The sequence below is a fragment of the Lagopus muta genome, unplaced genomic scaffold, assembly GCF_023343835.1.
Source record: "Lagopus muta isolate bLagMut1 unplaced genomic scaffold, bLagMut1 primary scaffold_77, whole genome shotgun sequence".
Lineage (NCBI taxonomy): Eukaryota > Metazoa > Chordata > Aves > Galliformes > Phasianidae > Lagopus > Lagopus muta.
In genome coordinates this window covers 317,079-343,807 of record NW_026040269.1, presented here as the reverse complement: position 1 = coordinate 343,807, position 26,729 = coordinate 317,079, and the positions used below count along the sequence as shown (strand labels likewise).

The following is a 26,729-nucleotide window of genomic DNA, read 5'->3' as shown; positions in this document are numbered from 1 at the left end:
TCTCTTATTTTCATAGAAATCCCTGTTTTTCCCCTAAAATATCGCTGATTTTCATAGAAATCCCTGTTTTTCCCCTAAAATATCGCTTATTGTCATGGAAATCCCTGTTTTTCCCCTAAAATATCGCTTATTTTCATAGAAATCCCTGTTTTTCCCCTGAAATATCGCTTATTTTCATAGAAATCCCTGTTTTTAACCTTAAATATCGCTTATTTTCATAGAAATCCCTGTTTTTAACCTAAAATATCGCTTATTTTCATAGAAATCCCTGTTTTTCCCCTAAAATATCGCTGATTTTCATAGAAATCCCTGTTTTCCCCCTGAAATATCGCTTATTTTCATAGAAATCCCTGTTTTTCCCCTAAAATATCGCTTATTTTCATAGAAATCCCTGTTTTTAACCTAAAATATCGCTTATTTTCATAGAAATCCCTGTTTTTCCCCTAAAATATCACTTATTTTCATAGAAATCCCTGTTTTTAACCATAAAATATCGCTGATTTTCATAGAAATCCCTCTTTTTCCCCTAAAATATTGCTTATTTTCATAGAAATCCCTGTTTTTCCCCTAAAATATCGCTTATTTTCATAGAAATCCCTGTTTTTCCCCTAAAATATCTCTTATTTTCATAGAAATCCCTGTTTTTCCCCTTAAATATCGCTTATTTTCATGGAAATCCCTGTTTTTAACATTAAATATCGCTTATTTTCATAGAAATCCCTGTTTTTAACCCAAAAATATCACTTATTTTCATGGAAATCCCTGTTTTTCCCCTTAAATATCGCTTATTTTCATAGAAATCCCTTTTTTTAACCCTAAAATATCGCTTATTTTCATGGAAATCCCTGTTTTTAACATTAAATATCGCTTATTTTCATGCAAATCCCTGTTTTTCCCCTAAAATATCGCTTATTTTCTTCAAAATCCCTGTTTTTCTCCTAAAATATCGCTTATTTTCATCGAAATCCCTGTTTTAACCCTTAAATATCGCTTATTTTCATAGAAATCCCTGTTTTTCTCCTAAAATATCGCTTATTTTCATAGAAATCCCTGTTTTTCCCAAAAATATCGCTTATTTTCATAGAAATCCCTGTTTTTCCCCTCAAATATCGCTTATTTTCATAGAAATCCCTGTTTTTCCCAAAAATATCGCTTATTTTCATAGAAATCCCTGTTTTTCCCCTAAAATATCGCTTATTTTCATAGAAATCCCTGTTTTTCCCAAAAATATCGCTTCTTTTCATAGAAATCCCTGTTTTTCCCCTTAAATATCGCTTATTTTCATAGAAATCCCTGTTTTTAACCTTAAATATCGCTTATTTTCATAGAAATCCCTGTTTTTCCCCTAAAATATCGCTTATTTTCATAGAAATCCCTGTTTTTCCCCAAAAATATCGCTTATTTTCATAGAAATCCCTGTTTTTCCCCAAAAATATCGCTTATTTTCATAGAAATCCCTGTTTTTAACCTAAAATATCGCTTATTTTCATAGAAATCCCTGTTTTTTCCCCTAAAATATCGCTTATTTTCATAGAAATCCCTGTTTTTCCCCTAAAATATCGCTTATTTTCATAGAAATCCCTGTTTTTAACCTTAAATATCGCTTATTTTCATAGAAATCCCTGTTTTTCCCCTAAAATATCGCTTATTTTCATAGAAATCCCTGTTTTTAACCCAAAAATATCGCTTATTTTCATAGAAATCCCTGGTTTTAACCTTAAATATTGCTTATTTTCATAGAAATCCCTGTTTTTAACCTTAAATATCTCTTATTTTCATAGAAATCCCTGTTTTTCCCCTAAAATATCGCTGATTTTCATAGAAATCCCTGTTTTTCCCCTAAAATATCGCTTATTGTCATGGAAATCCCTGTTTTTTCCCCTAAAATATCGCTTATTTTCATAGAAATCCCTGTTTTTCCCCTGAAATATCGCTTATTTTCATAGAAATCCCTGTTTTTAACCTTAAATATCGCTTATTTTCATAGAAATCCCTGTTTTTAACCTAAAATATCGCTTATTTTCATAGAAATCCCTGTTTTTCCCCTAAAATATCGCTGATTTTCATAGAAATCCCTGTTTTCCCCCTGAAATATCGCTTATTTTCATAGAAATCCCTGTTTTTCCCCTAAAATATCGCTTATTTTCATAGAAATCCCTGTTTTTAACCTAAAATATCGCTTATTTTCATAGAAATCCCTGTTTTTCCCCTAAAATATCACTTATTTTCATAGAAATCCCTGTTTTTAACCATAAAATATCGCTGATTTTCATAGAAATCCCTCTTTTTCCCCTAAAATATTGCTTATTTTCATAGAAATCCCTGTTTTTCCCCTAAAATATCGCTTATTTTCATAGAAATCCCTGTTTTTCCCCTAAAATATCTCTTATTTTCATAGAAATCCCTGTTTTTCCCCTTAAATATCGCTTATTTTCATCGAAATCCCTGTTTTTCCCCTAAAATATCACTTATTTTCATAGAAATGCCTGTTTTTCCAATTAAATATCGCTTATTTTCATGGAAATCCCTGTTTTTAACATTAAATATCGCTTATTTTCATAGAAATCCCTGTTTTTAACCCAAAAATATCACTTATTTTCATGGAAATCCCTGTTTTTCCCCTTAAATATCGCTTATTTTCATAGAAATCCCTTTTTTTAACCCTAAAATATCGCTTATTTTCATGGAAATCCCTGTTTTTAACATTAAATATCGCTTATTTTCATGCAAATCCCTGTTTTTCCCCTAAAATATCGCTTATTTTCTTCAAAATCCCTGTTTTTCTCCTAAAATATCGCTTATTTTCATCGAAATCCCTGTTTTAACCCTTAAATATCGCTTATTTTCATAGAAATCCCTGTTTTTCTCCTAAAATATCGCTTATTTTCATAGAAATCCCTGTTTTTCCCAAAAATATCGCTTATTTTCATAGAAATCCCTGTTTTTCCCCTCAAATATCGCTTATTTTCATAGAAATCCCTGTTTTTCCCAAAAATATCGCTTATTTTCATAGAAATCCCTGTTTTTAACCTAAAATATCGCTTATTTTCATAGAAATCCCTGTTTTTCCCCTAAAATATCGCTTATTTTCATAGAAATCCCTGTTTTTTCCCCTAAAATATCGCTTATTTTCATAGAAATCCCTGTTTTTAACCTTAAATATCGCTTATTTTCATAGAAATCCCTGTTTTTCCCCTAAAATATCGCTTATTTTCATAGAAATCCCTGTTTTTAACCCAAAAATATCGCTTATTTTCATAGAAATCCCTGGTTTTAACCTTAAATATTGCTTATTTTCATAGAAATCCCTGTTTTTAACCTTAAATATCTCTTATTTTCATAGAAATCCCTGTTTTTCCCCTAAAATATCGCTGATTTTCATAGAAATCCCTGTTTTTCCCCTAAAATATCGCTTATTGTCATGGAAATCCCTGTTTTTTCCCCTAAAATATCGCTTATTTTCATAGAAATCCCTGTTTTTCCCCTGAAATATCGCTTATTTTCATAGAAATCCCTGTTTTTAACCTTAAATATCGCTTATTTTCATAGAAATCCCTGTTTTTAACCTAAAATATCGCTTATTTTCATAGAAATCCCTGTTTTTCCCCTAAAATATCGCTGATTTTCATAGAAATCCCTGTTTTCCCCCTGAAATATCGCTTATTTTCATAGAAATCCCTGTTTTTCCCCTAAAATATCGCTTATTTTCATAGAAATCCCTGTTTTTAACCTAAAATATCGCTTATTTTCATAGAAATCCCTGTTTTTCCCCTAAAATATCACTTATTTTCATAGAAATCCCTGTTTTTAACCATAAAATATCGCTGATTTTCATAGAAATCCCTCTTTTTCCCCTAAAATATTGCTTATTTTCATAGAAATCCCTGTTTTTCCCCTAAAATATCGCTTATTTTCATAGAAATCCCTGTTTTTTCCCCTAAAATATCTCTTATTTTCATAGAAATCCCTGTTTTTCCCCTTAAATATCGCTTATTTTCATCGAAATCCCTGTTTTTCCCCTAAAATATCACTTATTTTCATAGAAATGCCTGTTTTTCCAATTAAATATCGCTTATTTTCATGGAAATCCCTGTTTTTAACATTAAATATCGCTTATTTTCATAGAAATCCCTGTTTTTAACCCAAAAATATCACTTATTTTCATGGAAATCCCTGTTTTTCCCCTTAAATATCGCTTATTTTCATAGAAATCCCTTTTTTTAACCCTAAAATATCGCTTATTTTCATGGAAATCCCTGTTTTTAACATTAAATATCGCTTATTTTCATGCAAATCCCTGTTTTTCCCCTAAAATATCGCTTATTTTCTTCAAAATCCCTGTTTTTCTCCTAAAATATCGCTTATTTTCATCGAAATCCCTGTTTTAACCCTTAAATATCGCTTATTTTCATAGAAATCCCTGTTTTTCTCCTAAAATATCGCTTATTTTCATAGAAATCCCTGTTTTTCCCAAAAATATCGCTTATTTTCATAGAAATCCCTGTTTTTCCCCTCAAATATCGCTTATTTTCATAGAAATCCCTGTTTTTCCCAAAAATATCGCTTATTTTCATAGAAATCCCTGTTTTTCCCCTAAAATATCGCTTATTTTCATAGAAATCCCTGTTTTTCCCAAAAATATCGCTTATTTAAATAGAAATCCCTGTTTTTCCCCTTAAATATCGCTTATTTTCATAGAAATCCCTGTTTTTAACCTTAAATATCGCTTATTTTCATAGAAATCCCTGTTTTTCCCCTAAAATATCGCTTATTTTCATAGAAATCCCTGTTTTTCCCCAAAAATATCGCTTATTTTCATAGAAATCCCTGTTTTTCCCAAAAATATCGCTTATTTTCATAGAAATCCCTGTTTTTAACCTAAAATATCGCTTATTTTCATAGAAATCCCTGTTTTTCCCCTAAAATATCGCTTATTTTCATAGAAATCCCTGTTTTTCCCCTAAAATATCGCTTATTTTCATAGAAATCCCTGTTTTTAACCTTAAATATCGCTTATTTTCATAGAAATCCCTGTTTTTCCCCTAAAATATCGCTTATTTTCATAGAAATCCCTGTTTTTAACCCAAAAATATCGCTTATTTTCATAGAAATCCCTGGTTTTAACCTTAAATATTGCTTATTTTCATAGAAATCCCTGTTTTTAACCTAAAATATCGCTTATTTTCATAGAAATCCCTGTTTTTCCCCTAAAATATCGCTTATTTTCATAGAAATCCCTGTTTTTCCCCTAAAATATCGCTTATTTTCATAGAAATCCCTGTTTTTCCCCTTAAATATCGCTTATTTTCATAGAAATCCCTGTTTTTCCCCTAAAATATCGCTTATTTTCACAGAAATCCCTGTTTTTCCCCTAAAATATCGCTTATTTTCATAGAAATCCCTGTTTTTCCCCTAAAATATCGCTTATTTTCATAGAAATCCCTGTTTTTCCCCTAAAATATCGCTTATTTTCATAGAAATCCCTGTTTTTAACCCTAAAATATCGCTTATTTTCATAGAAATCCCTGTTTTTAACCTAAAATATCGCTTATTTTCATAGAAATCCCTGTTTTTCCCCTAAAATATCGCTTATTTTCATAGAAATCCCTGTTTTTCCCCTAAAATATCGCTTATTTTCATAGAAATCCCTGTTTTTAACCTTAAATATCGCTTATTTTCATAGAAATCCCTGTTTTTAACCTTAAATATCGCTTATTTTCATAGAAATCCCTGTTTTTCCCCTAAAATATCGCTTATTTTCACAGAAATCCCTGTTTTTAACCTTAAATATCGCTTATTTTCATAGAAATCCCTGTTTTTCCCCTAAAATATCGCTTATTTTCATCAAAATCCCTGTTTTTAACCTTAAATATCGCTTATTTTCATAGAAATCCCTGTTTTTCCCCTAAAATATCGCTTATTTTCATAGAAATCCCTGTTTTTCCCCTAAAATATCGCTTATTTTCATAGAAATCCCTGTTTTTCCCCTAAAATATCGCTTATTTTCATAGAAATCCCTGTTTTTCCCCTTAAATATCGCTTATTTTCATAGAAATCCCTGTTTTTAACCTAAAATATCGCTTATTTTCATAGAAATCCCAGTTTTTCCCCTAAAATATCGCTTATTTTCATAGAAATCCCTGTTTTTCCCCTAAAATATCGCTTATTTTCATAGAAATCCCTGTTTTTCCCAAAAATATCGCTTATTTTCATAGAAATCCCTGTTTTTCCCCTAAAATATCGCTTATTTTCATTGAAATCCCTGTTTTTCCCCTAAAATATCGCTTATTTTCATAGAAATCCCTGTTTTTCCCCTAAAATATCGCTTATTTTCATCAAAATCCCTGTTTTTCTCCTAAAATATCGCTTATTTTCATCGAAATCCCTGTTTTAACCCTTAAATATCGCTTATTTTCATAGAAATCCCTGTTTTTCTCCTAAAATATCGCTTATTTTCATGGAAATCCCTGTTTTTAACCTTAAATATCGCTTATTTTCTTAGAAATCCCAGTTTTTCACATTAAATATCACTTATTTTCATAGAAATCCCTGTTTTTAACCCTAAAATATCGCTTATTTTCATAGAAATCCCTGTTTTTCCCCTAAAATATCGCTTATTTTCATAGAAATCCCTGTTTTTAACCTTAAATATCGCTTATTTTCATAGAAATCCATGTTTTTGCCCTAAAATATCGCTTATTTTCATAGAAATCCCTGTTTTTAACCTAAAATATCGCTTATTTTCATGGAAATCCCTGTTTTTCCCCTAAAATATCGCTGATTTTCATAGAAATCCCTGTTTTCCCCCTGAAATATCGCTTATTTTCATAGAAATCCCTGTTTTTCCCCTTAAATATCGCTTATTTTCATAGAAATCCCTGTTTTTCCCCTCAAATATCGCTTATTTTCATAGATATCCCTGTTTTTAACATGAAATATCGCTTATTCTCATAGAAATCCCCGTTTTTCCCCTAAAATATCGCTTATTTTCATAGAAATCCCTGTTTTTAACCTTAAATATCGCTTATTTTCATAGAAATCCCTGTTTTTCCCCTTAAATATCGCTTATTTTCATGGAAATCCCTGTTTTTCCCCTTAAATATCGTTTATTTTCATAGAAATCCCAGTTTTTCCCCTAAAATATCGCTTATTTTCATAGAAATCCCTGTTTTTCCCCTTAAATATCGCTTATTTTCATAGAAATCCCTGTTTTTCCCCTGAAATATCGCTTATTTTCATAGAAATCCCTGTTTTTCCCCTAAAATATCGCTTATTTTCATAGAAATCCCTGTTTTTCCCCTAAAATATCGCTTATTTTCATAGAAATCCCTGTTTTTCCCCTAAAATATCGCTTATTTTCATGGAAATCCCTGTTTTTAACCCTAAAATATTGCTTATTTTCATAGAAATCCCTGTTTTTAACCCTAAAATATCGCTTATTTTCATAGAAATCCGTGTTTTTCCCCTGAAATATCGCTTATTTTCATAGAAATCCCTGTTTTTCCCCTAAAATATCGCTTATTTTCATAGAAATCCCTGTTTTTAACCCAAAAATATCGCTTATTTTCATAGAAATCCCTGTTTTTAACCTTAAATATCGCTTATTTTCATAGAAGTCCCTGTTTTTAACCTAAAATATCGCTTATTTTCATCAAAATCCCTGTTTTTAACCTTAAATATCGCTTATTTTCATAGAAATCCCTGTTTTTCCCCTAAAATATCGCTTATTTTCATAGAAATCCCTGTTTTTCCCCTGAAATATCGCTTATTTTCATAGAAATCCCTGTTTTTAACCTAAAATATCGCTGATTTTCATAGAAATCCCTGTTTTTCCCCTAAAATATCGCTTATTTTCATAGAAATCCCTGTTTTTCCCCTAAAATATTGCTTGTTTTCATAGCAATCCCTGTTTTTAACATCAAATATCGCTTATTTTCATAGAAATCCCTGTTTTTCCCCTAAAATATCGCTTATTTTCATAGAAATCCCTGTTTTTCCCCTAAAATATCGCTTATTTTCATAGAAATCCCTGTTTTTCCCCTAAAATATCGCTTATTTTCATAGAAATCCCTGTTTCCAACTTTAAATATTGCTTATTTTCATAGAAATCCCTGTTTTTCCCCTAAAATATCGCTTATTTTCATAGAAATCCCTGTTTTTAACCTTAAATATCGCTTATTTTCATAGAAATCCCTGTTTTTCCCCTAAAATATCACTTATTTTCATAGAAATAACTGTTTTTCCCCAAAAATATCGCTTATTTTCATAGAAATCCCTGTTTTTCCCCTAAAATATCGCTTATTTTCATAGAAATCCCTGTTTTTAACATCAAATATCGCTTGTTTTCATAGAAATCCCTGTTTTTCCCCTAAAATATCACTTATTTTCATAGAAATCCCTGTATTTAACCCTAAAATATCGCTTATTTTCATAGAAATCCCTGTTTTTCCCCTAAAATATCGCTTATTTTCATAGAAATCCCTGTTTTTAACCTTAAATATCTCTTATTTTCATAGAAATCCCTGTTTTTCCCCTAAAATATCGCTGATTTTCATAGAAATCCCTGTTTTTCCCCTAAAATATCGCTTATTGTCATGGAAATCCCTGTTTTTCCCCTAAAATATCGCTTATTTTCATAGAAATCCCTGTTTTTCCCCTGAAATATCGCTTATTTTCATAGAAATCCCTGTTTTTAACCTTAAATATCGCTTATTTTCATAGAAATCCCTGTTTTTCCCCTAAAATATCGCTTATTTTCATAGAAATCCCTGTTTTTCCCCTAAAATATCGCTGATTTTCATAGAAATCCCTGTTTTCCCCCTGAAATATCGCTTATTTTCATAGAAATCCCTGTTTTTCCCCTAAAATATCGCTTATTTTCATAGAAATCCCTGTTTTTAACCTAAAATATCGCTTATTTTCATAGAAATCCCTGTTTTTCCCCTAAAATATCACTTATTTTCATAGAAATCCCTGTTTTTAACCATAAAATATCGCTGATTTTCATAGAAATCCCTCTTTTTCCCCTAAAATATTGCTTATTTTCATAGAAATCCCTGTTTTTCCCCTAAAATATCGCTTATTTTCATAGAAATCCCTGTTTTTCCCCTAAAATATCTCTTATTTTCATAGAAATCCCTGTTTTTCCCCTTAAATATCGCTTATTTTCATCGAAATCCCTGTTTTTCCCCTAAAATATCACTTATTTTCATAGAAATGCCTGTTTTTCCAATTAAATATCGCTTATTTTCATGGAAATCCCTGTTTTTAACATTAAATATCGCTTATTTTCATAGAAATCCCTGTTTTTAACCCAAAAATATCACTTATTTTCATGGAAATCCCTGTTTTTCCCCTTAAATATCGCTTATTTTCATAGAAATCCCTTTTTTTAACCCTAAAATATCGCTTATTTTCATGGAAATCCCTGTTTTTAACATTAAATATCGCTTATTTTCATGCAAATCCCTGTTTTTCCCCTAAAATATCGCTTATTTTCTTCAAAATCCCTGTTTTTCTCCTAAAATATCGCTTATTTTCATCGAAATCCCTGTTTTAACCCTTAAATATCGCTTATTTTCATAGAAATCCCTGTTTTTCTCCTAAAATATCGCTTATTTTCATAGAAATCCCTGTTTTTCCCCTCAAATATCGCTTATTTTCATAGAAATCCCTGTTTTTCCCAAAAATATCGCTTATTTTCATAGAAATCCCTGTTTTTCCCCTAAAATATCGCTTATTTTCATAGAAATCCCTGTTTTTCCCAAAAATATCGCTTATTTTCATAGAAATCCCTGTTTTTCCCCTTAAATATCGCTTATTTTCATAGAAATCCCTGTTTTTAACCTTAAATATCGCTTATTTTCATAGAAATCCCTGTTTTTCCCCTAAAATATCGCTTATTTTCATAGAAATCCCTGTTTTTCCCCAAAAATATCGCTTATTTTCATAGAAATCCCTGTTTTTCCCAAAAATATCGCTTACTTTCATAGAAATCCCTGTTTTTAACCTAAAATATCGCTTATTTTCATAGAAATCCCTGCTTTTCCCCTAAAATATCGCTTATTTTCATAGAAATCCCTGTTTTTCCCCTAAAATATCGCTTATTTTCATAGAAATCCCTGTTTTTAACCTTAAATATCGCTTATTTTCATAGAAATCCCTGTTTTTCCCCTAAAATATCGCTTATTTTCATAGAAATCCCTGTTTTTAACCCAAAAATATCGCTTATTTTCATAGAAATCCCTGGTTTTAACCTTAAATATTGCTTATTTTCATAGAAATCCCTGTTTTTAACCTAAAATATCGCTTATTTTCATAGAAATCCCTGTTTTTCCCCTAAAATATCGCTTATTTTCATAGAAATCCCTGTTTTTCCCCTAAAATATCGCTTATTTTCATAGAAATCCCTGTTTTTCCCCTTAAATATCGCTTATTTTCACAGAAATCCCTGTTTTTCCCCTAAAATATCGCTTATTTTCACAGAAATCCCTGTTTTTCCCCTAAAATATCGCTTATTTTCATAGAAATCCCTGTTTTTCCCCTAAAATATCGCTTATTTTCATAGAAATCCCTGTTTTTCCCCTAAAATATCGCTTATTTTCATAGAAATCCCTGTTTTTAACCCTAAAATATCGCTTATTTTCATAGAAATCCCTGTTTTTAACCTAAAATATCGCTTATTTTCATAGAAATCCCTGTTTTTCCCCTAAAATATCGCTTATTTTCATAGAAATCCCTGTTTTTCCCCTAAAATATCGCTTATTTTCATAGAAATCCCTGTTTTTAACCTTAAATATCGCTTATTTTCATAGAAATCCCTGTTTTTAACTTTAAATATCGCTTATTTTCATAGAAATCCCTGTTTTTCCCCTAAAATATCGCTTATTTTCATCAAAATCCCTGTTTTTAACCTTAAATATCGCTTATTTTCATAGAAATCCCTGTTTTTCCCCTAAAATATCGCTTATTTTCATCAAAATCCCTGTTTTTAACCTTAAATATCGCTTATTTTCATAGAAATCCCTGTTTTTCCCCTAAAATATCGCTTATTTTCATAGAAATCCCTGTTTTTCCCCTAAAATATCGCTTATTTTCATAGAAATCCCTGTTTTTCCCCTAAAATATCGCTTATTTTCATAGAAATCCCTGTTTTTCCCCTTAAATATCGCTTATTTTCATAGAAATCCCTGTTTTTAACCTAAAATATCGCTTATTTTCATAGAAATCCCAGTTTTTCCCCTAAAATATCGCTTATTTTCATAGAAATCCCTGTTTTTCCCCTAAAATATCGCTTATTTTCATAGAAATCCCTGTTTTTCCCAAAAATATCGCTTATTTTCATAGAAATCCCTGTTTTTCCCCTAAAATATCGCTTATTTTCATTGAAATCCCTGTTTTTCCCCTAAAATATCGCTTATTTTCATAGAAATCCCTGTTTTTCCCCTAAAATATCGCTTATTTTCATAGAAATCCCTGTTTTTCTCCTAAAATATCGCTTATTTTCATCGAAATCCCTGTTTTAACCCTTAAATATCGCTTATTTTCATAGAAATCCCTGTTTTTCTCCTAAAATATCGCTTATTTTCATGGAAATCCCTGTTTTTAACCTTAAATATCGCTTATTTTCTTAGAAATCCCAGTTTTTCACATTAAATATCACTTATTTTCATAGAAATCCCTGTTTTTAACCCTAAAATATCGCTTATTTTCATAGAAATCCCTGTTTTTCCCCTAAAATATCGCTTATTTTCATAGAAATCCCTGTTTTTAACCTTAAATATCGCTTATTTTCATAGAAATCCATGTTTTTGCCCTAAAATATCGCTTATTTTCATAGAAATCCCTGTTTTTCCCCTAAAATATCGCTTATTTTCATGGAAATCCCTGTTTTTCCCCTAAAATATCGCTGATTTTCATAGAAATCCCTGTTTTCCCCCTGAAATATCGCTTATTTTCATAGAAATCCCTGTTTTTCCCCTTAAATATCGCTTATTTTCATAGAAATCCCTGTTTTTCCCCTCAAATATCGCTTATTTTCATAGATATCCCTGTTTTTAACATGAAATATCGCTTATTCTCATAGAAATCCCCGTTTTTCCCCTAAAATATCGCTTATTTTCATAGAAATCCCTGTTTTTAACCTTAAATATCGCTTATTTTCATAGAAATCCCTGTTTTTCCCCTTAAATATCGCTTATTTTCATGGAAATCCCTGTTTTTCCCCTTAAATATCGTTTATTTTCATAGAAATCCCAGTTTTTCCCCTAAAATATCGCTTATTTTCATAGAAATCCCTGTTTTTCCCCTTAAATATCGCTTATTTTCATAGAAATCCCTGTTTTTCCCCTGAAATATCGCTTATTTTCATAGAAATCCCTGTTTTTCCCCTAAAATATCGCTTATTTTCATAGAAATCCCTGTTTTTCCCCTAAAATATCGCTTATTTTCATAGAAATCCCTGTTTTTCCCCTGAAATATCGCTTATTTTCATGGAAATCCCTGTTTTTAACCCTAAAATATTGCTTATTTTCATAGAAATCCCTGTTTTTAACCCTAAAATATCGCTTATTTTCATAGAAATCCGTGTTTTTCCCCTGAAATATCGCTTATTTTCATAGAAATCCCTGTTTTTCCCCTAAAATATCGCTTATTTTCATAGAAATCCCTGTTTTTAACCCAAAAATATCGCTTATTTTCATAGAAATCCCTGTTTTTCCCCTAAAATATCGCTTATTTTCATAGAAGTCCCTGTTTTTAACCTAAAATATCGCTTATTTTCATCAAAATCCCTGTTTTTAACCTTAAATATCGCTTATTTTCATAGAAATCCCTGTTTTTCCCCTAAAATATCGCTTATTTTCATTTAAATCCCTGTTTTTCCCCTAAAATATCGCTTATTTTCATAGAAATCCCTGTTTTTCCCCTAAAATATCGCTTATTTTCATAGAAATCCCTGTTTTTCCCCTTAAATATCGCTTATTTTCATAGAAATCCCTGTTTTTCCCCTAAAATATCGCTTATTTTCATAGAAATCCCTGTTTTTCCCCTGAAATATCGCTTATTTTCATAGAAATCCCTGTTTTTCCCCTAAAATATCGCTTATTTTCATAGAAATCCCTGTTTTTAACATCAAATATCGCTTGTTTTCATAGAAATCCCTGTTTTTCCCCTAAAATATCACTTATTTTCATAGAAATCCCTGTATTTAACCCTAAAATATCGCTTATTTTCATAGAAATCCCTGTTTTTCCCCTAAAATATCGCTTATTTTCATAGAAATCCCTGTTTTTAACCTTAAATATCTCTTATTTTCATAGAAATCCCTGTTTTTTCCCCTAAAATATCGCTGATTTTCATAGAAATCCCTGTTTTTCCCCTAAAATATCGCTTATTGTCATGGAAATCCCTGTTTTTCCCCTGAAATATCGCTTATTTTCATAGAAATCCCTGTTTTTCCCCTGAAATATCGCTTATTTTCATAGAAATCCCTGTTTTTAACCTTAAATATCGCTTATTTTCATAGAAATCCCTGTTTTTAACGCAAAAATATCGCTTATTTTCATAGAAATCCCTGTTTTTCCCCTAAAATATCGCTGATTTTCATAGAAATCCCTGTTTTCCCCCTGAAATATCGCTTATTTTCATAGAAATCCCTGTTTTTCCCCTAAAATATCGCTTATTTTCATAGAAATCCCTGTTTTTAACCTAAAATATCGCTTATTTTCATAGAAATCCCTGTTTTTCCCCTAAAATATCACTTATTTTCATAGAAATCCCTGTTTTTAACCATAAAATATCGCTGATTTTCATAGAAATCCCTCTTTTTCCCCTAAAATATTGCTTATTTTCATAGAAATCCCTGTTTTTCCCCTAAAATATCGCTTATTTTCATAGAAATCCCTGTTTTTCCCCTAAAATATCTCTTATTTTCATAGAAATCCCTGTTTTTCCCCTTAAATATCGCTTATTTTCATCGAAATCCCTGTTTTTCCCCTAAAATATCACTTATTTTCATAGAAATGCCTGTTTTTCCAATTAAATATCGCTTATTTTCATGGAAATCCCTGTTTTTAACATTAAATATCGCTTATTTTCATAGAAATCCCTGTTTTTAACCCAAAAATATCACTTATTTTCATGGAAATCCCTGTTTTTCCCCTTAAATATCGCTTATTTTCATAGAAATCCCTTTTTTTAACCCTAAAATATCGCTTATTTTCATGGAAATCCCTGTTTTTAACATTAAATATCGCTTATTTTCATGCAAATCCCTGTTTTTCCCCTAAAATATCGCTTATTTTCTTCAAAATCCCTGTTTTTCTCCTAAAATATCGCTTATTTTCATCGAAATCCCTGTTTTAACCCTTAAATATCGCTTATTTTCATAGAAATCCCTGTTTTTCTCCTAAAATATCGCTTATTTTCATAGAAATCCCTGTTTTTCCCAAAAATATCGCTTATTTTCATAGAAATCCCTGTTTTTCCCCTAAAATATCGCTTATTTTCATAGAAATCCCTGTTTTTCCCAAAAATATCGCTTATTTTCATAGAAATCCCTGTTTTTCCCCTAAAATATCGCTTATTTTCATAGAAATCCCTGTTTTTCCCAAAAATATCGCTTATTTTCATAGAAATCCCTGTTTTTCCCCTTAAATATCGCTTATTTTCATAGAAATCCCTGTTTTTAACCTTAAATATCGCTTATTTTCATAGAAATCCCTGTTTTTCCCCTAAAATATCGCTTATTTTCATAGAAATCCCTGTTTTTCCCCAAAAATATCGCTTATTTTCATAGAAATCCCTGTTTTTCCCAAAAATATCGCTTATTTTCATAGAAATCCCTGTTTTTAACCTAAAATATCGCTTATTTTCATAGAAATCCCTGTTTTTCCCCTAAAATATCGCTTATTTTCATAGAAATCCCTGTTTTTCCCCTAAAATATCGCTTATTTTCATAGAAATCCCTGTTTTTCCCCTAAAATATCGCTTATTTTCATAGAAATCCCTGTTTTTCCCCTAAAATATCGCTTATTTTCATAGAAATCCCTGTTTTTAACCCAAAAATATCGCTTATTTTCATAGAAATCCCTGGTTTTAACCTTAAATATTGCTTATTTTCATAGAAATCCCTGTTTTTAACCTAAAATATCGCTTATTTTCATAGAAATCCCTGTTTTTCCCCTAAAATATCGCTTATTTTCATAGAAATCCCTGTTTTTCCCCTAAAATATCGCTTATTTTCATAGAAATCCCTGTTTTTCCCCTTAAATATCGCTTATTTTCATAGAAATCCCTGTTTTTCCCCTAAAATATCGCTTATTTTCATAGAAATCCCTGTTTTTCCCCTCAAATATCGCTTATTTTCATAGATATCCCTGTTTTTAACATGAAATATCGCTTATTCTCATAGAAATCCCCGTTTTTCCCCTAAAATATCGCTTATTTTCATAGAAATCCCTGTTTTTAACCTTAAATATCGCTTATTTTCATAGAAATCCCTGTTTTTCCCCTTAAATATCGCTTATTTTCATGGAAATCCCTGTTTTTCCCCTTAAATATCGTTTATTTTCATAGAAATCCCAGTTTTTCCCCTAAAATATCGCTTATTTTCATAGAAATCCCTGTTTTTCCCCTTAAATATCGCTTATTTTCATAGAAATCCCTGTTTTTCCCCTGAAATATCGCTTATTTTCATAGAAATCCCTGTTTTTCCCCTAAAATATCGCTTATTTTCATAGAAATCCCTGTTTTTCCCCTAAAATATCGCTTATTTTCATAGAAATCCCTGTTTTTCCCCTGAAATATCGCTTATTTTCATGGAAATCCCTGTTTTTAACCCTAAAATATTGCTTATTTTCATAGAAATCCCTGTTTTTAACCCTAAAATATCGCTTATTTTCATAGAAATCCGTGTTTTTCCCCTGAAATATCGCTTATTTTCATAGAAATCCCTGTTTTTCCCCTAAAATATCGCTTATTTTCATAGAAATCCCTGTTTTTAACCCAAAAATATCGCTTATTTTCATAGAAATCCCTGTTTTTCCCCTAAAATATCGCTTATTTTCATAGAAGTCCCTGTTTTTAACCTAAAATATCGCTTATTTTCATCAAAATCCCTGTTTTTAACCTTAAATATCGCTTATTTTCATAGAAATCCCTGTTTTTCCCCTAAAATATCGCTTATTTTCATTTAAATCCCTGTTTTTCCCCTAAAATATCGCTTATTTTCATAGAAATCCCTGTTTTTCCCCTAAAATATCGCTTATTTTCATAGAAATCCCTGTTTTTCCCCTTAAATATCGCTTATTTTCATAGAAATCCCTGTTTTTCCCCTAAAATATCGCTTATTTTCATAGAAATCCCTGTTTTTCCCCTGAAATATCGCTTATTTTCATAGAAATCCCTGTTTTTCCCCTAAAATATCGCTTATTTTCATAGAAATCCCTGTTTTTAACATCAAATATCGCTTGTTTTCATAGAAATCCCTGTTTTTCCCCTAAAATATCACTTATTTTCATAGAAATCCCTGTATTTAACCCTAAAATATCGCTTATTTTCATAGAAATCCCTGTTTTTCCCCTAAAATATCGCTTATTTTCATAGAAATCCCTGTTTTTAACCTTAAATATCTCTTATTTTCATAGAAATCCCTGTTTTTCCCCTAAAATATCGCTGATTTTCATAGAAATCCCTGTTTTTCCCCTAAAATATCGCTTATTGTCATGGAAATCCCTGTTTTTCCCCTGAAATATCGCTTATTTTCATAGAAATCCCTGTTTTTCCCCTGAAATATCGCTTATTTTCATAGAAATCCCTGTTTTTAACCTTAAATATCGCTTATTTTCATAGAAATCCCTGTTTTTAACGCAAAAATATCGCTTATTTTCATAGAAATCCCTGTTTTTCCCCTAAAATATCGCTGATTTTCATAGAAATCCCTGTTTTCCCCCTGAAATATCGCTTATTTTCATAGAAATCCCTGTTTTTCCCCTAAAATATCGCTTATTTTCATAGAAATCCCTGTTTTTAACCTAAAATATCGCTTATTTTCATAGAAATCCCTGTTTTTCCCCTAAAATATCACTTATTTTCATAGAAATCCCTGTTTTTAACCATAAAATATCGCTGATTTTCATAGAAATCCCTCTTTTTCCCCTAAAATATTGCTTATTTTCATAGAAATCCCTGTTTTTCCCCTAAAATATCGCTTATTTTCATAGAAATCCCTGTTTTTCCCCTAAAATATCTCTTATTTTCATAGAAATCCCTGTTTTTCCCCTTAAATATCGCTTATTTTCATCGAAATCCCTGTTTTTCCCCTAAAATATCACTTATTTTCATAGAAATGCCTGTTTTTCCAATTAAATATCGCTTATTTTCATGGAAATCCCTGTTTTTAACATTAAATATCGCTTATTTTCATAGAAATCCCTGTTTTTAACCCAAAAATATCACTTATTTTCATGGAAATCCCTGTTTTTCCCCTTAAATATCGCTTATTTTCATAGAAATCCCTTTTTTTAACCCTAAAATATCGCTTATTTTCATGGAAATCCCTGTTTTTAACATTAAATATCGCTTATTTTCATGCAAATCCCTGTTTTTCCCCTAAAATATCGCTTATTTTCTTCAAAATCCCTGTTTTTCTCCTAAAATATCGCTTATTTTCATCGAAATCCCTGTTTTAACCCTTAAATATCGCTTATTTTCATAGAAATCCCTGTTTTTCTCCTAAAATATCGCTTATTTTCATAGAAATCCCTGTTTTTCCCAAAAATATCGCTTATTTTCATAGAAATCCCTGTTTTTCCCCTAAAATATCGCTTATTTTCATAGAAATCCCTGTTTTTCCCAAAAATATCGCTTATTTTCATAGAAATCCCTGTTTTTCCCCTAAAATATCGCTTATTTTCATAGAAATCCCTGTTTTTCCCAAAAATATCGCTTATTTTCATAGAAATCCCTGTTTTTCCCCTTAAATATCGCTTATTTTCATAGAAATCCCTGTTTTTAACCTTAAATATCGCTTATTTTCATAGAAATCCCTGTTTTTCCCCTAAAATATCGCTTATTTTCATAGAAATCCCTGTTTTTCCCCAAAAATATCGCTTATTTTCATAGAAATCCCTGTTTTTCCCAAAAATATCGCTTATTTTCATAGAAATCCCTGTTTTTAACCTAAAATATCGCTTATTTTCATAGAAATCCCTGTTTTTCCCCTAAAATATCGCTTATTTTCATAGAAATCCCTGTTTTTCCCCTAAAATATCGCTTATTTTCATAGAAATCCCTGTTTTTCCCCTAAAATATCGCTTATTTTCATAGAAATCCCTGTTTTTCCCCTAAAATATCGCTTATTTTCATAGAAATCCCTGTTTTTAACCCAAAAATATCGCTTATTTTCATAGAAATCCCTGGTTTTAACCTTAAATATTGCTTATTTTCATAGAAATCCCTGTTTTTAACCTAAAATATCGCTTATTTTCATAGAAATCCCTGTTTTTCCCCTAAAATATCGCTTATTTTCATAGAAATCCCTGTTTTTAACCCTAAAATATCGCTTATTTTCATAGAAATCCCTGTTTTTCCCCTTAAATATCGCTTATTTTCATAGAAATCCCTGTTTTTCCCCTAAAATATCGCTTATTTTCATAGAAATCCCTGTTTTTCCCCTAAAATATCGCTTATTTTCATAGAAATCCCTGTTTTTCCCCTAAAATATCGCTTATTTGCATAGAAATCCCTGTTTTTCCCCTAAAATATCGCTTATTTTCATAGAAATCCCTGTTTTTAACCCTAAAATATCGCTTATTTTCATAGAAATCCCTGTTTTTAACCTAAAATATCGCTTATTTTCATAGAAATCCCTGTTTTTCCCCTAAAATATCGCTTATTTTCATAGAAATCCCTGTTTTTCCCCTAAAATATCGCTTATTTTCATAGAAATCCCTGTTTTTAACCTTAAATATCGCTTATTTTCATAGAAATCCCTGTTTTTAACCTTAAATATCGCTTATTTTCATAGAAATCCCTGTTTTTCCCCTAAAATATCGCTTATTTTCATCAAAATCCCTGTTTTTAACCTTAAATATCGCTTATTTTCATAGAAATCCCTGTTTTTCCCCTAAAATATCGCTTATTTTCATCAAAATCCCTGTTTTTAACCTTAAATATCGCTTATTTTCATAGAAATCCCTGTTTTTCCCCTAAAATATCGCTTATTTTCATAGAAATCCCTGTTTTTCCCCTAAAATATCGCTTATTTTCATAGAAATCCCTGTTTTTCCCCTAAAATATCGCTTATTTTCATAGAAATCCCTGTTTTTCCCCTTAAATATCGCTTATTTTCATAGAAATCCCTGTTTTTAACCTTAAATATCGCTTATTTTCATAGAAATCCCAGTTTTTCCCCTAAAATATCGCTTATTTTCATAGAAATCCCTGTTTTTCCCCTAAAATATCGCTTATTTTCATAGAAATCCCTGTTTTTCCCAAAAATATCGCTTATTTTCATAGAAATCCCTGTTTTTCCCCTAAAATATCGCTTATTTTCATTGAAATCCCTGTTTTTTCCCCTAAAATATCGCTTATTTTCATAGAAATCCCTGTTTTTCCCCTAAAATATCGCTTATTTTCATCAAAATCCCTGTTTTTCTCCTAAAATATCGCTTATTTTCATCGAAATCCCTGTTTTAACCCTTAAATATCGCTTATTTTCATAGAAATCCCTGTTTTTCTCCTAAAATATCGCTTATTTTCATGGAAATCCCTGTTTTTAACCTTAAATATCGCTTATTTTCTTAGAAATCCCAGTTTTTCACATTAAATATCACTTATTTTCATAGAAATCCCTGTTTTTAACCCTAAAATATCGCTTATTTTCATAGAAATCCCTGTTTTTCCCCTAAAATATCGCTTATTTTCATAGAAATCCCTGTTTTTAACCTTAAATATCGCTTATTTTCATAGAAATCCATGTTTTTGCCCTAAAATATCGCTTATTTTCATAGAAATCCCTGTTTTTCCCCTAAAATATCGCTTATTTTCATGGAAATCCCTGTTTTTCCCCTAAAATATCGCTGATTTTCATAGAAATCCCTGTTTTCCCCCTGAAATATCGCTTATTTTCATAGAAATCCCTGTTTTTCCCCTTAAATATCGCTTATTTTCATAGAAATCCCTGTTTTTCCCCTCAAATATCGCTTATTTTCATAGATATCCCTGTTTTTAACATGAAATATCGCTTATTCTCATAGAAATCCCCGTTTTTCCCCTAAAATATCGCTTATTTTCATAGAAATCCCTGTTTTTAACCTTAAATATCGCTTATTTTCATAGAAATCCCTGTTTTTCCCCTTAAATATCGCTTATTTTCATGGAAATCCCTGTTTTTCCCCTTAAATATCGTTTATTTTCATAGAAATCCCAGTTTTTCCCCTAAAATATCGCTTATTTTCATAGAAATCCCTGTTTTTCCCCTTAAATATCGCTGATTTTCATAGAAATCCCTGTTTTTCCCCTAAAATATCGCTTATTTTCATGGAAATCCCTGTTTTTAACCCTAAAATATTGCTTATTTTCATAGAAATCCCTGTTTTTAACCCTAAAATATCGCTTATTTTCATAGAAATCCGTGTTTTTCCCCTGAAATATCGCTTATTTTCATAGAAATCCCTGTTTTTCCCCTAAAATATCGCTTATTTTCATAGAAATCCCTGTTTTTAACCCAAAAATATCGCTTATTTTCATAGAAATCCCTGTTTTTCCCCTAAAATATCGCTTATTTTCATAGAAATCCCTGTTTTTCCCCTAAAATATCGCTTATTTTCATAGAAATCCCTGTTTTTCCCCTAAAATATCGCTTATTTTCATAGAAATCCCTGTTTTTCCCCTAAAATATCGCTTATTTTCATTTAAATCCCTGTTTTTCCCCTAAAATATCGCTTATTTTCATAGAAATCCCTGTTTTTCCCCTAAAATATCGCTTATTTTCATAGAAATCCCTGTTTTTCCCCTTAAATATCGCTTATTTTCATAGAAATCCCTGTTTTTCCCCTAAAATATCGCTTATTTTCATAGAAATCCCTGTTTTTCCCCTGAAATATCGCTTATTTTCATAGAAATCCCTGTTTTTCCCCTGCAATATCGCTTATTTTCATAGAAATCCCTGTTTTTAACATTAAATATCGCTTATTTTCATAGAAATCCCTGTTTTTCCCCTAAAATATCGCTTATTTTCATAGAAATCCCTGTTTTTCCCCTAAAATATCGCTTGTTTTCATAGAAATCCCTGTTTTAAACATTAAATATCGCTTATTTTCATAGAAATCCCTGTTTTTCCCCTAAAATATCGCTTATTTTCATGGAAATCCCTGTTTTTAACCCTAAAATATCGCTTATTTTCATAGAAATCCGTGTTTTTCCCCTAAAATATCGCTTATTTTCATAGAAATCCCTGTTTTTCCCCTGAAATATCGCTTATTTTCATAGAAATCCCTGTTTTTAACCTAAAATATCGCTGATTTTCATAGAAATCCCTGTTTTTCCCCTAAAATATCGCTTATTTTCATAGAAATCCCTGTTTTTCCCCTAAAATATTGCTTGTTTTCATAGCAATCCCTGTTTTTAACATCAAATATCGCTTATTTTCATAGAAATCCCTGTTTTTCCCCTAAAATATCGCTTATTTTCATAGAAATCCCTGTTTTTCCCCTAAAATATCGCTTATTTCCATAGAAATCCCTGTTTTTCCCCTAAAATATCGCTTATTTTCATAGAAATCCCTGTTTCCAACTTTAAATATTGCTTATTTTCATAGAAATCCCTGTTTTTCCCCTAAAATATCGCTTATTTTCATAGAAATCCCTGTTTTTAACCTTAAATATCGCTTATTTTCATAGAAATCCCTGTTTTTCCCCTAAAATATCACTTATTTTCATAGAAATAACTGTTTTTCCCCAAAAATATCGCTTATTTTCATAGAAATCCCTGTTTTTCCCCTAAAATATCGCTTATTTTCATAGAAATCCCTGTTTTTAACATCAAATATCGCTTGTTTTCATAGAAATCCCTGTTTTTCCCCTAAAATATCGCTTATTTTCATAGAAATCCCTGTATTTAACCCTAAAATATCGCTTATTTTCATAGAAATCCCTGTTTTTCCCCTAAAATATCGCTTATTTTCATAGAAATCCCTGTTTTTAACCTTAAATATCTCTTATTTTCATAGAAATCCCTGTTTTTCCCCTAAAATATCGCTGATTTTCATAGAAATACCTGTTTTTCCCCTAAAATATCGCTTATTGTCATGGAAATCCCTGTTTTTCCCCTGAAATATCGCTTATTTTCATAGAAATCCCTGTTTTTCCCCTGAAATATCGCTTATTTTCATAGAAATCCCTGTTTTTAACCTTAAATATCGCTTATTTTCATAGAAATCCCTGTTTTTAACCTAAAATATCGCTTATTTTCATAGAAATCCCTGTTTTTCCCCTAAAATATCGCTGATTTTCATAGAAATCCCTGTTTTCCCCCTGAAATATCGCTTATTTTCATAGAAATCCCTGTTTTTCCCCTAAAATATCGCTTATTTTCATAGAAATCCCTGTTTTTAACCTAAAATATCGCTTATTTTCATAGAAATCCCTGTTTTTCCCCTAAAATATCACTTATTTTCATAGAAATCCCTGTTTTTAACCTAAAATATCGCTGATTTTCATAGAAATCCCTCTTTTTCCCCTAAAATATTGCTTATTTTCATAGAAATCCCTGTTTTTCCCCTAAAATATCGCTTATTTTCATAGAAATCCCTGTTTTTCCCCTAAAATATCTCTTATTTTCATAGAAATCCCTGTTTTTCCCCTTAAATATCGCTTATTTTCATCGAAATCCCTGTTTTTCCCCTAAAATATCACTTATTTTCATAGAAATGCCTGTTTTTCCAATTAAATATCGCTTATTTTCATAGAAATCCCTGTTTTTAACATTAAATATCGCTTATTTTCATAGAAATCCCTGTTTTTAACCCAAAAATATCACTTATTTTCATGGAAATCCCTGTTTTTCCCCTTAAATATCGCTTATTTTCATAGAAATCCCTGTTTTTAACCCTAAAATATCGCTTATTTTCATGGAAATCCCTGTTTTTCCCCTTAAATATCGCTTATTTTCATGGAAATCCCTGTTTTTCCCCTAAAATATCGCTTATTTCCATAGAAATCCCTGTTTTTCCCCTTAAATATCACTTATTTTCATAGAAATCCCTGTTTTTCCCCTTAAATATCGCTTATTTTCTTAGAAATCCCTGTTTTTCCCCTAAAATATCGCTTATTTTCATGGAAATCCCTGTTTTTAACCCTAAAATATTGCTTATTTTCATAGAAATCCCTGTTTTTAACCCTAAAATATCGCTTATTTTCATAGAAATCCCTGTTTTTAACCCTAAAATATCACTTATTTTCATAGAAATCCCTGTTTTTCCCCTAAAATATCGCTTATTTTCATAGAAATTCCTGTTTTTAACATAAAATATTGCTTATTTTCATAGAAATCCCTGTTTTTAACCTAAAATATCGCTTATTTTCATAGAAATCCCTGTTTTTCCCCTAAAATATCACTTATTTTCATGGAAATCCCTGTTTTTCCCCTAAAATATCGCTTATTTTCATAGAAATCCCTGTTTTTAACCCAAAAATATCGCTTTTTTTCATAGAAATCCCTGTTTTTCCCCTAAAATATCGCTTATTTTCATAGATATCCCTGTTTTTAACATGAAATATCGCTTATTCTCATAGAATTCCCCGTTTTTCCCTTAAAATATCTCTTATTTTCATAGAAATCCCTGTTTTTAACCTTAAATATCGCTTATTTTCATAGAAATCCCTGTTTTTCCCCTAAAATATCGCTTATTTTCATGGAAATCCCTGTTTTTCCCCTAAAATATCGCTTATTTTCATAGAAATCCCTGTTTTTACCCCAAAAATATCGCTTATTTTCATAGAAATCCCTGTTTTTCCCCTAAAATATCGCTTATTTTCATAGAAATCCCTGTTTTGCCCCTAAAATATCACTTATTTTCATAGAAATCCATGTTTTTGCCCTAAAATATCGCTTATTTTCATAGAAATCCCTGTTTTTCCCCTAAAATATCGCTTATTTTCATAGAAATCCCTGTTTTTCCCCTAAAATATCGCTTATTTTCATAGAAATCCCTGTTTTTCCCCTAAAATATCGCTTATTTTCATAGAAATCCCTGTTTTTCCCCTTAAATATCGCTTATTTTCATAGAAATCCCTGTTTTTCCCCTAAAATATCGCTTATTTTCATAGAAATCCCTGTTTTTCCCCTAAAATATCGCTTATTTTCATAGAAATCCCTGTTTTTAACCTTAAATATCGCTTATTTTCATAGAAATCCCTGTTTTTAACCTAAAATATCGCTTATTTTCATAGAAATCCCTGTTTTTAACCTTAAATATCGCTTATTTTCATAGAAATCCCTGTTTTTAACCTTAAATATCGCTTATTTTCATAGAAATCCCTGTTTTTAACCTAAAATATCGCTTATTTTCATAGAAATCCCTGTTTTTCCCCTAAAATATCGCTTATTTTCATAGAAATCCCTGTTTTTCCCCTAAAATATCGCTTATTTTCATAGAAATCCCTGTTTTAACCCTTAAATATCGCTTATTTTCATAGAAATCCCTGTTTTTCTCCTAAAATATCGCTTATTTTCATGGAAATCACTGTTTTTAACCTTAAATATCGCTTATTTTCATAGAAATCCATGTTTTTCCCCTAAAATATCGCTTATTTTCATAGAAATCCCTGTTTTTCCCCTAAAATATCGCTTATTTTCATAGAAATCCCTGTTTTTCCCCTAAAATATCGCTTATTTTCATAGAAATCCCTGTTTTTCCCCTAAAATATCGCTTATTTTCATAGAAATCCCTGTTTTTCCCCTAAAATATCGCTTATTTTCATAGAAATCCCTGTTTTTCCCCTAAAATATCGCTTATTTTCATAGAAATCCCTGTTTTTCCCCTAAAATATCGCTTATTTTCATAGAAATCCCTGTTTTTCCCGTAAAATATCGCTTATTTTCATAGAAATCCCTGTTTTTCCCCTAAAATATCGCTTATTTTCATAGAAATCCCTGTTTTTAACCCAAAAATATCGCTTATTTTCATAGAAATCCCTGTTTTTAACCTAAAATATCGCTTATTTTCATAGAAATCCCTGTTTTTCTCCTAAAATATCGCTTATTTTCATAGAAATCCCTGTTTTTAATATTAAATATCGCTTATTTTCATAGAAATCCCTGTTTTTCCCCTAAAATATCGCTTATTTTCATAGAAATCCCTGTTTTTCCCCTAAAATATCGCTTATTTTCATAGAAATCCCTGTTTTTAACATGAAATATCGCTTATTCTCATAGAAATCCCTGTTTTTAACCTTAAATATCGCTTATTTTCATAGAAATCCCTGTTTTTAACCTTAAATATCGCTTATTTTCATAGAAATCCCTGTTTTTCCCCTAAAATATCGCTTATTTTCATAGAAATCCCTGTTTTTCCCCTAAAATATCGCTTATTTTCATAGAAATCCCTGTTTTTCCCCTAAAATATCGCTTATTTTCATCAAAATCCCTGTTTTTAACCTTAAATATCGCTTATTTTCATAGAAATCCCTGTATTTAACCCTAAAATATCGCTTATTTTCATAGAAATCCCTGTTTTTCCCCTAAAATATCGCTTATTTTCATACAAATCCCTGTTTTTCCCCTAAAATATCGCTTATTTTCATCAAAATCCCTGTTTTTCTCCTAAAATATCGCTTATTTTCATCGAAATCCCTGTTTTAACCCTTAAATATCGCTTATTTTCATAGAAATCACTGTTTTTCTCCTAAAATATCGCTTATTTTCATAGAAATCCCTGTTTTTAACCTTAAATATCGCTTATTTTCATAGAAATCCCTGTTTTTCACATTAAATATCACTTATTTTCATAGAAATCCCTGTTTTTAACCTAAAATATCGCTTATTTTCATAGAAATCCCAGTTTTTCCCCTAAAATATAGCTTATTTTCATAGAAATCCCTGTTTTTCCCGTAAAATATCGCTTATTTTCATAGAAATCCCTGTTTTTCCCCTAAAATATCGCTTATTTTCATAGAAATCCCTGTTTTTCCCCTAAAATATCACTTATTGTCATAGAAATCCCTGTTTTTCCCCTTAAATATCGCTTATTTTCATAGAAATCCCTGTTTTTCCCCTTAAATATCGCTTATTTTCATAGAAATCCCTGTTTTTCCCCTTAAATATCGCTTATTTTCATAGAAATCCCTGTTTTTAACATTAAATATCGCTTATTTTCATGCAAATCCCTGTTTTTCCCCTAAAATATCGCTTATTTTCATCAAAATCCCTGTTTTTCCCCTAAAATATAGCTTATTTTCATAGAAATCCCTGTTTTTCACCTTAAATATCGCTTATTTTCATAGAAATCCCTGTTTTTCCCCTGAAATATCGCTTATTTTCATCGAAATCCCTGTTTTTCCCCTAAAATATCGCTTATTTTCATAGAAATCCCTGTTTTTAACCCAAAAATATCGCTTATTTTCATAGAAATCCCTGTTTTTCCCCTAAAATATCGCTTATTTTCATCAAAATCCCTGTTTTTTCCCCTAAAATATCGCTTATTTTCATAGAAATCCCTGTTTTTAACC

At 30.4% G+C, this 26,729-nt stretch overlaps 1 long non-coding RNA gene across 1 annotated transcript in view; it reads right to left on the bottom strand.

Moving 5' to 3' along the window:
• Positions 1 to 1,280: 1,280 nt before the first annotated feature.
• Positions 1,281 to 26,729, bottom strand: part of LOC125687813 (uncharacterized) — a 45,428-nt gene continuing 19,979 nt past the window's right edge. Inside the window, exon 3 of the long non-coding RNA XR_007374419.1 lies at positions 1,281 to 1,468. This is a non-coding gene — a long non-coding RNA (uncharacterized LOC125687813). The remainder of the gene's footprint in view (positions 1,469 to 26,729) is intronic.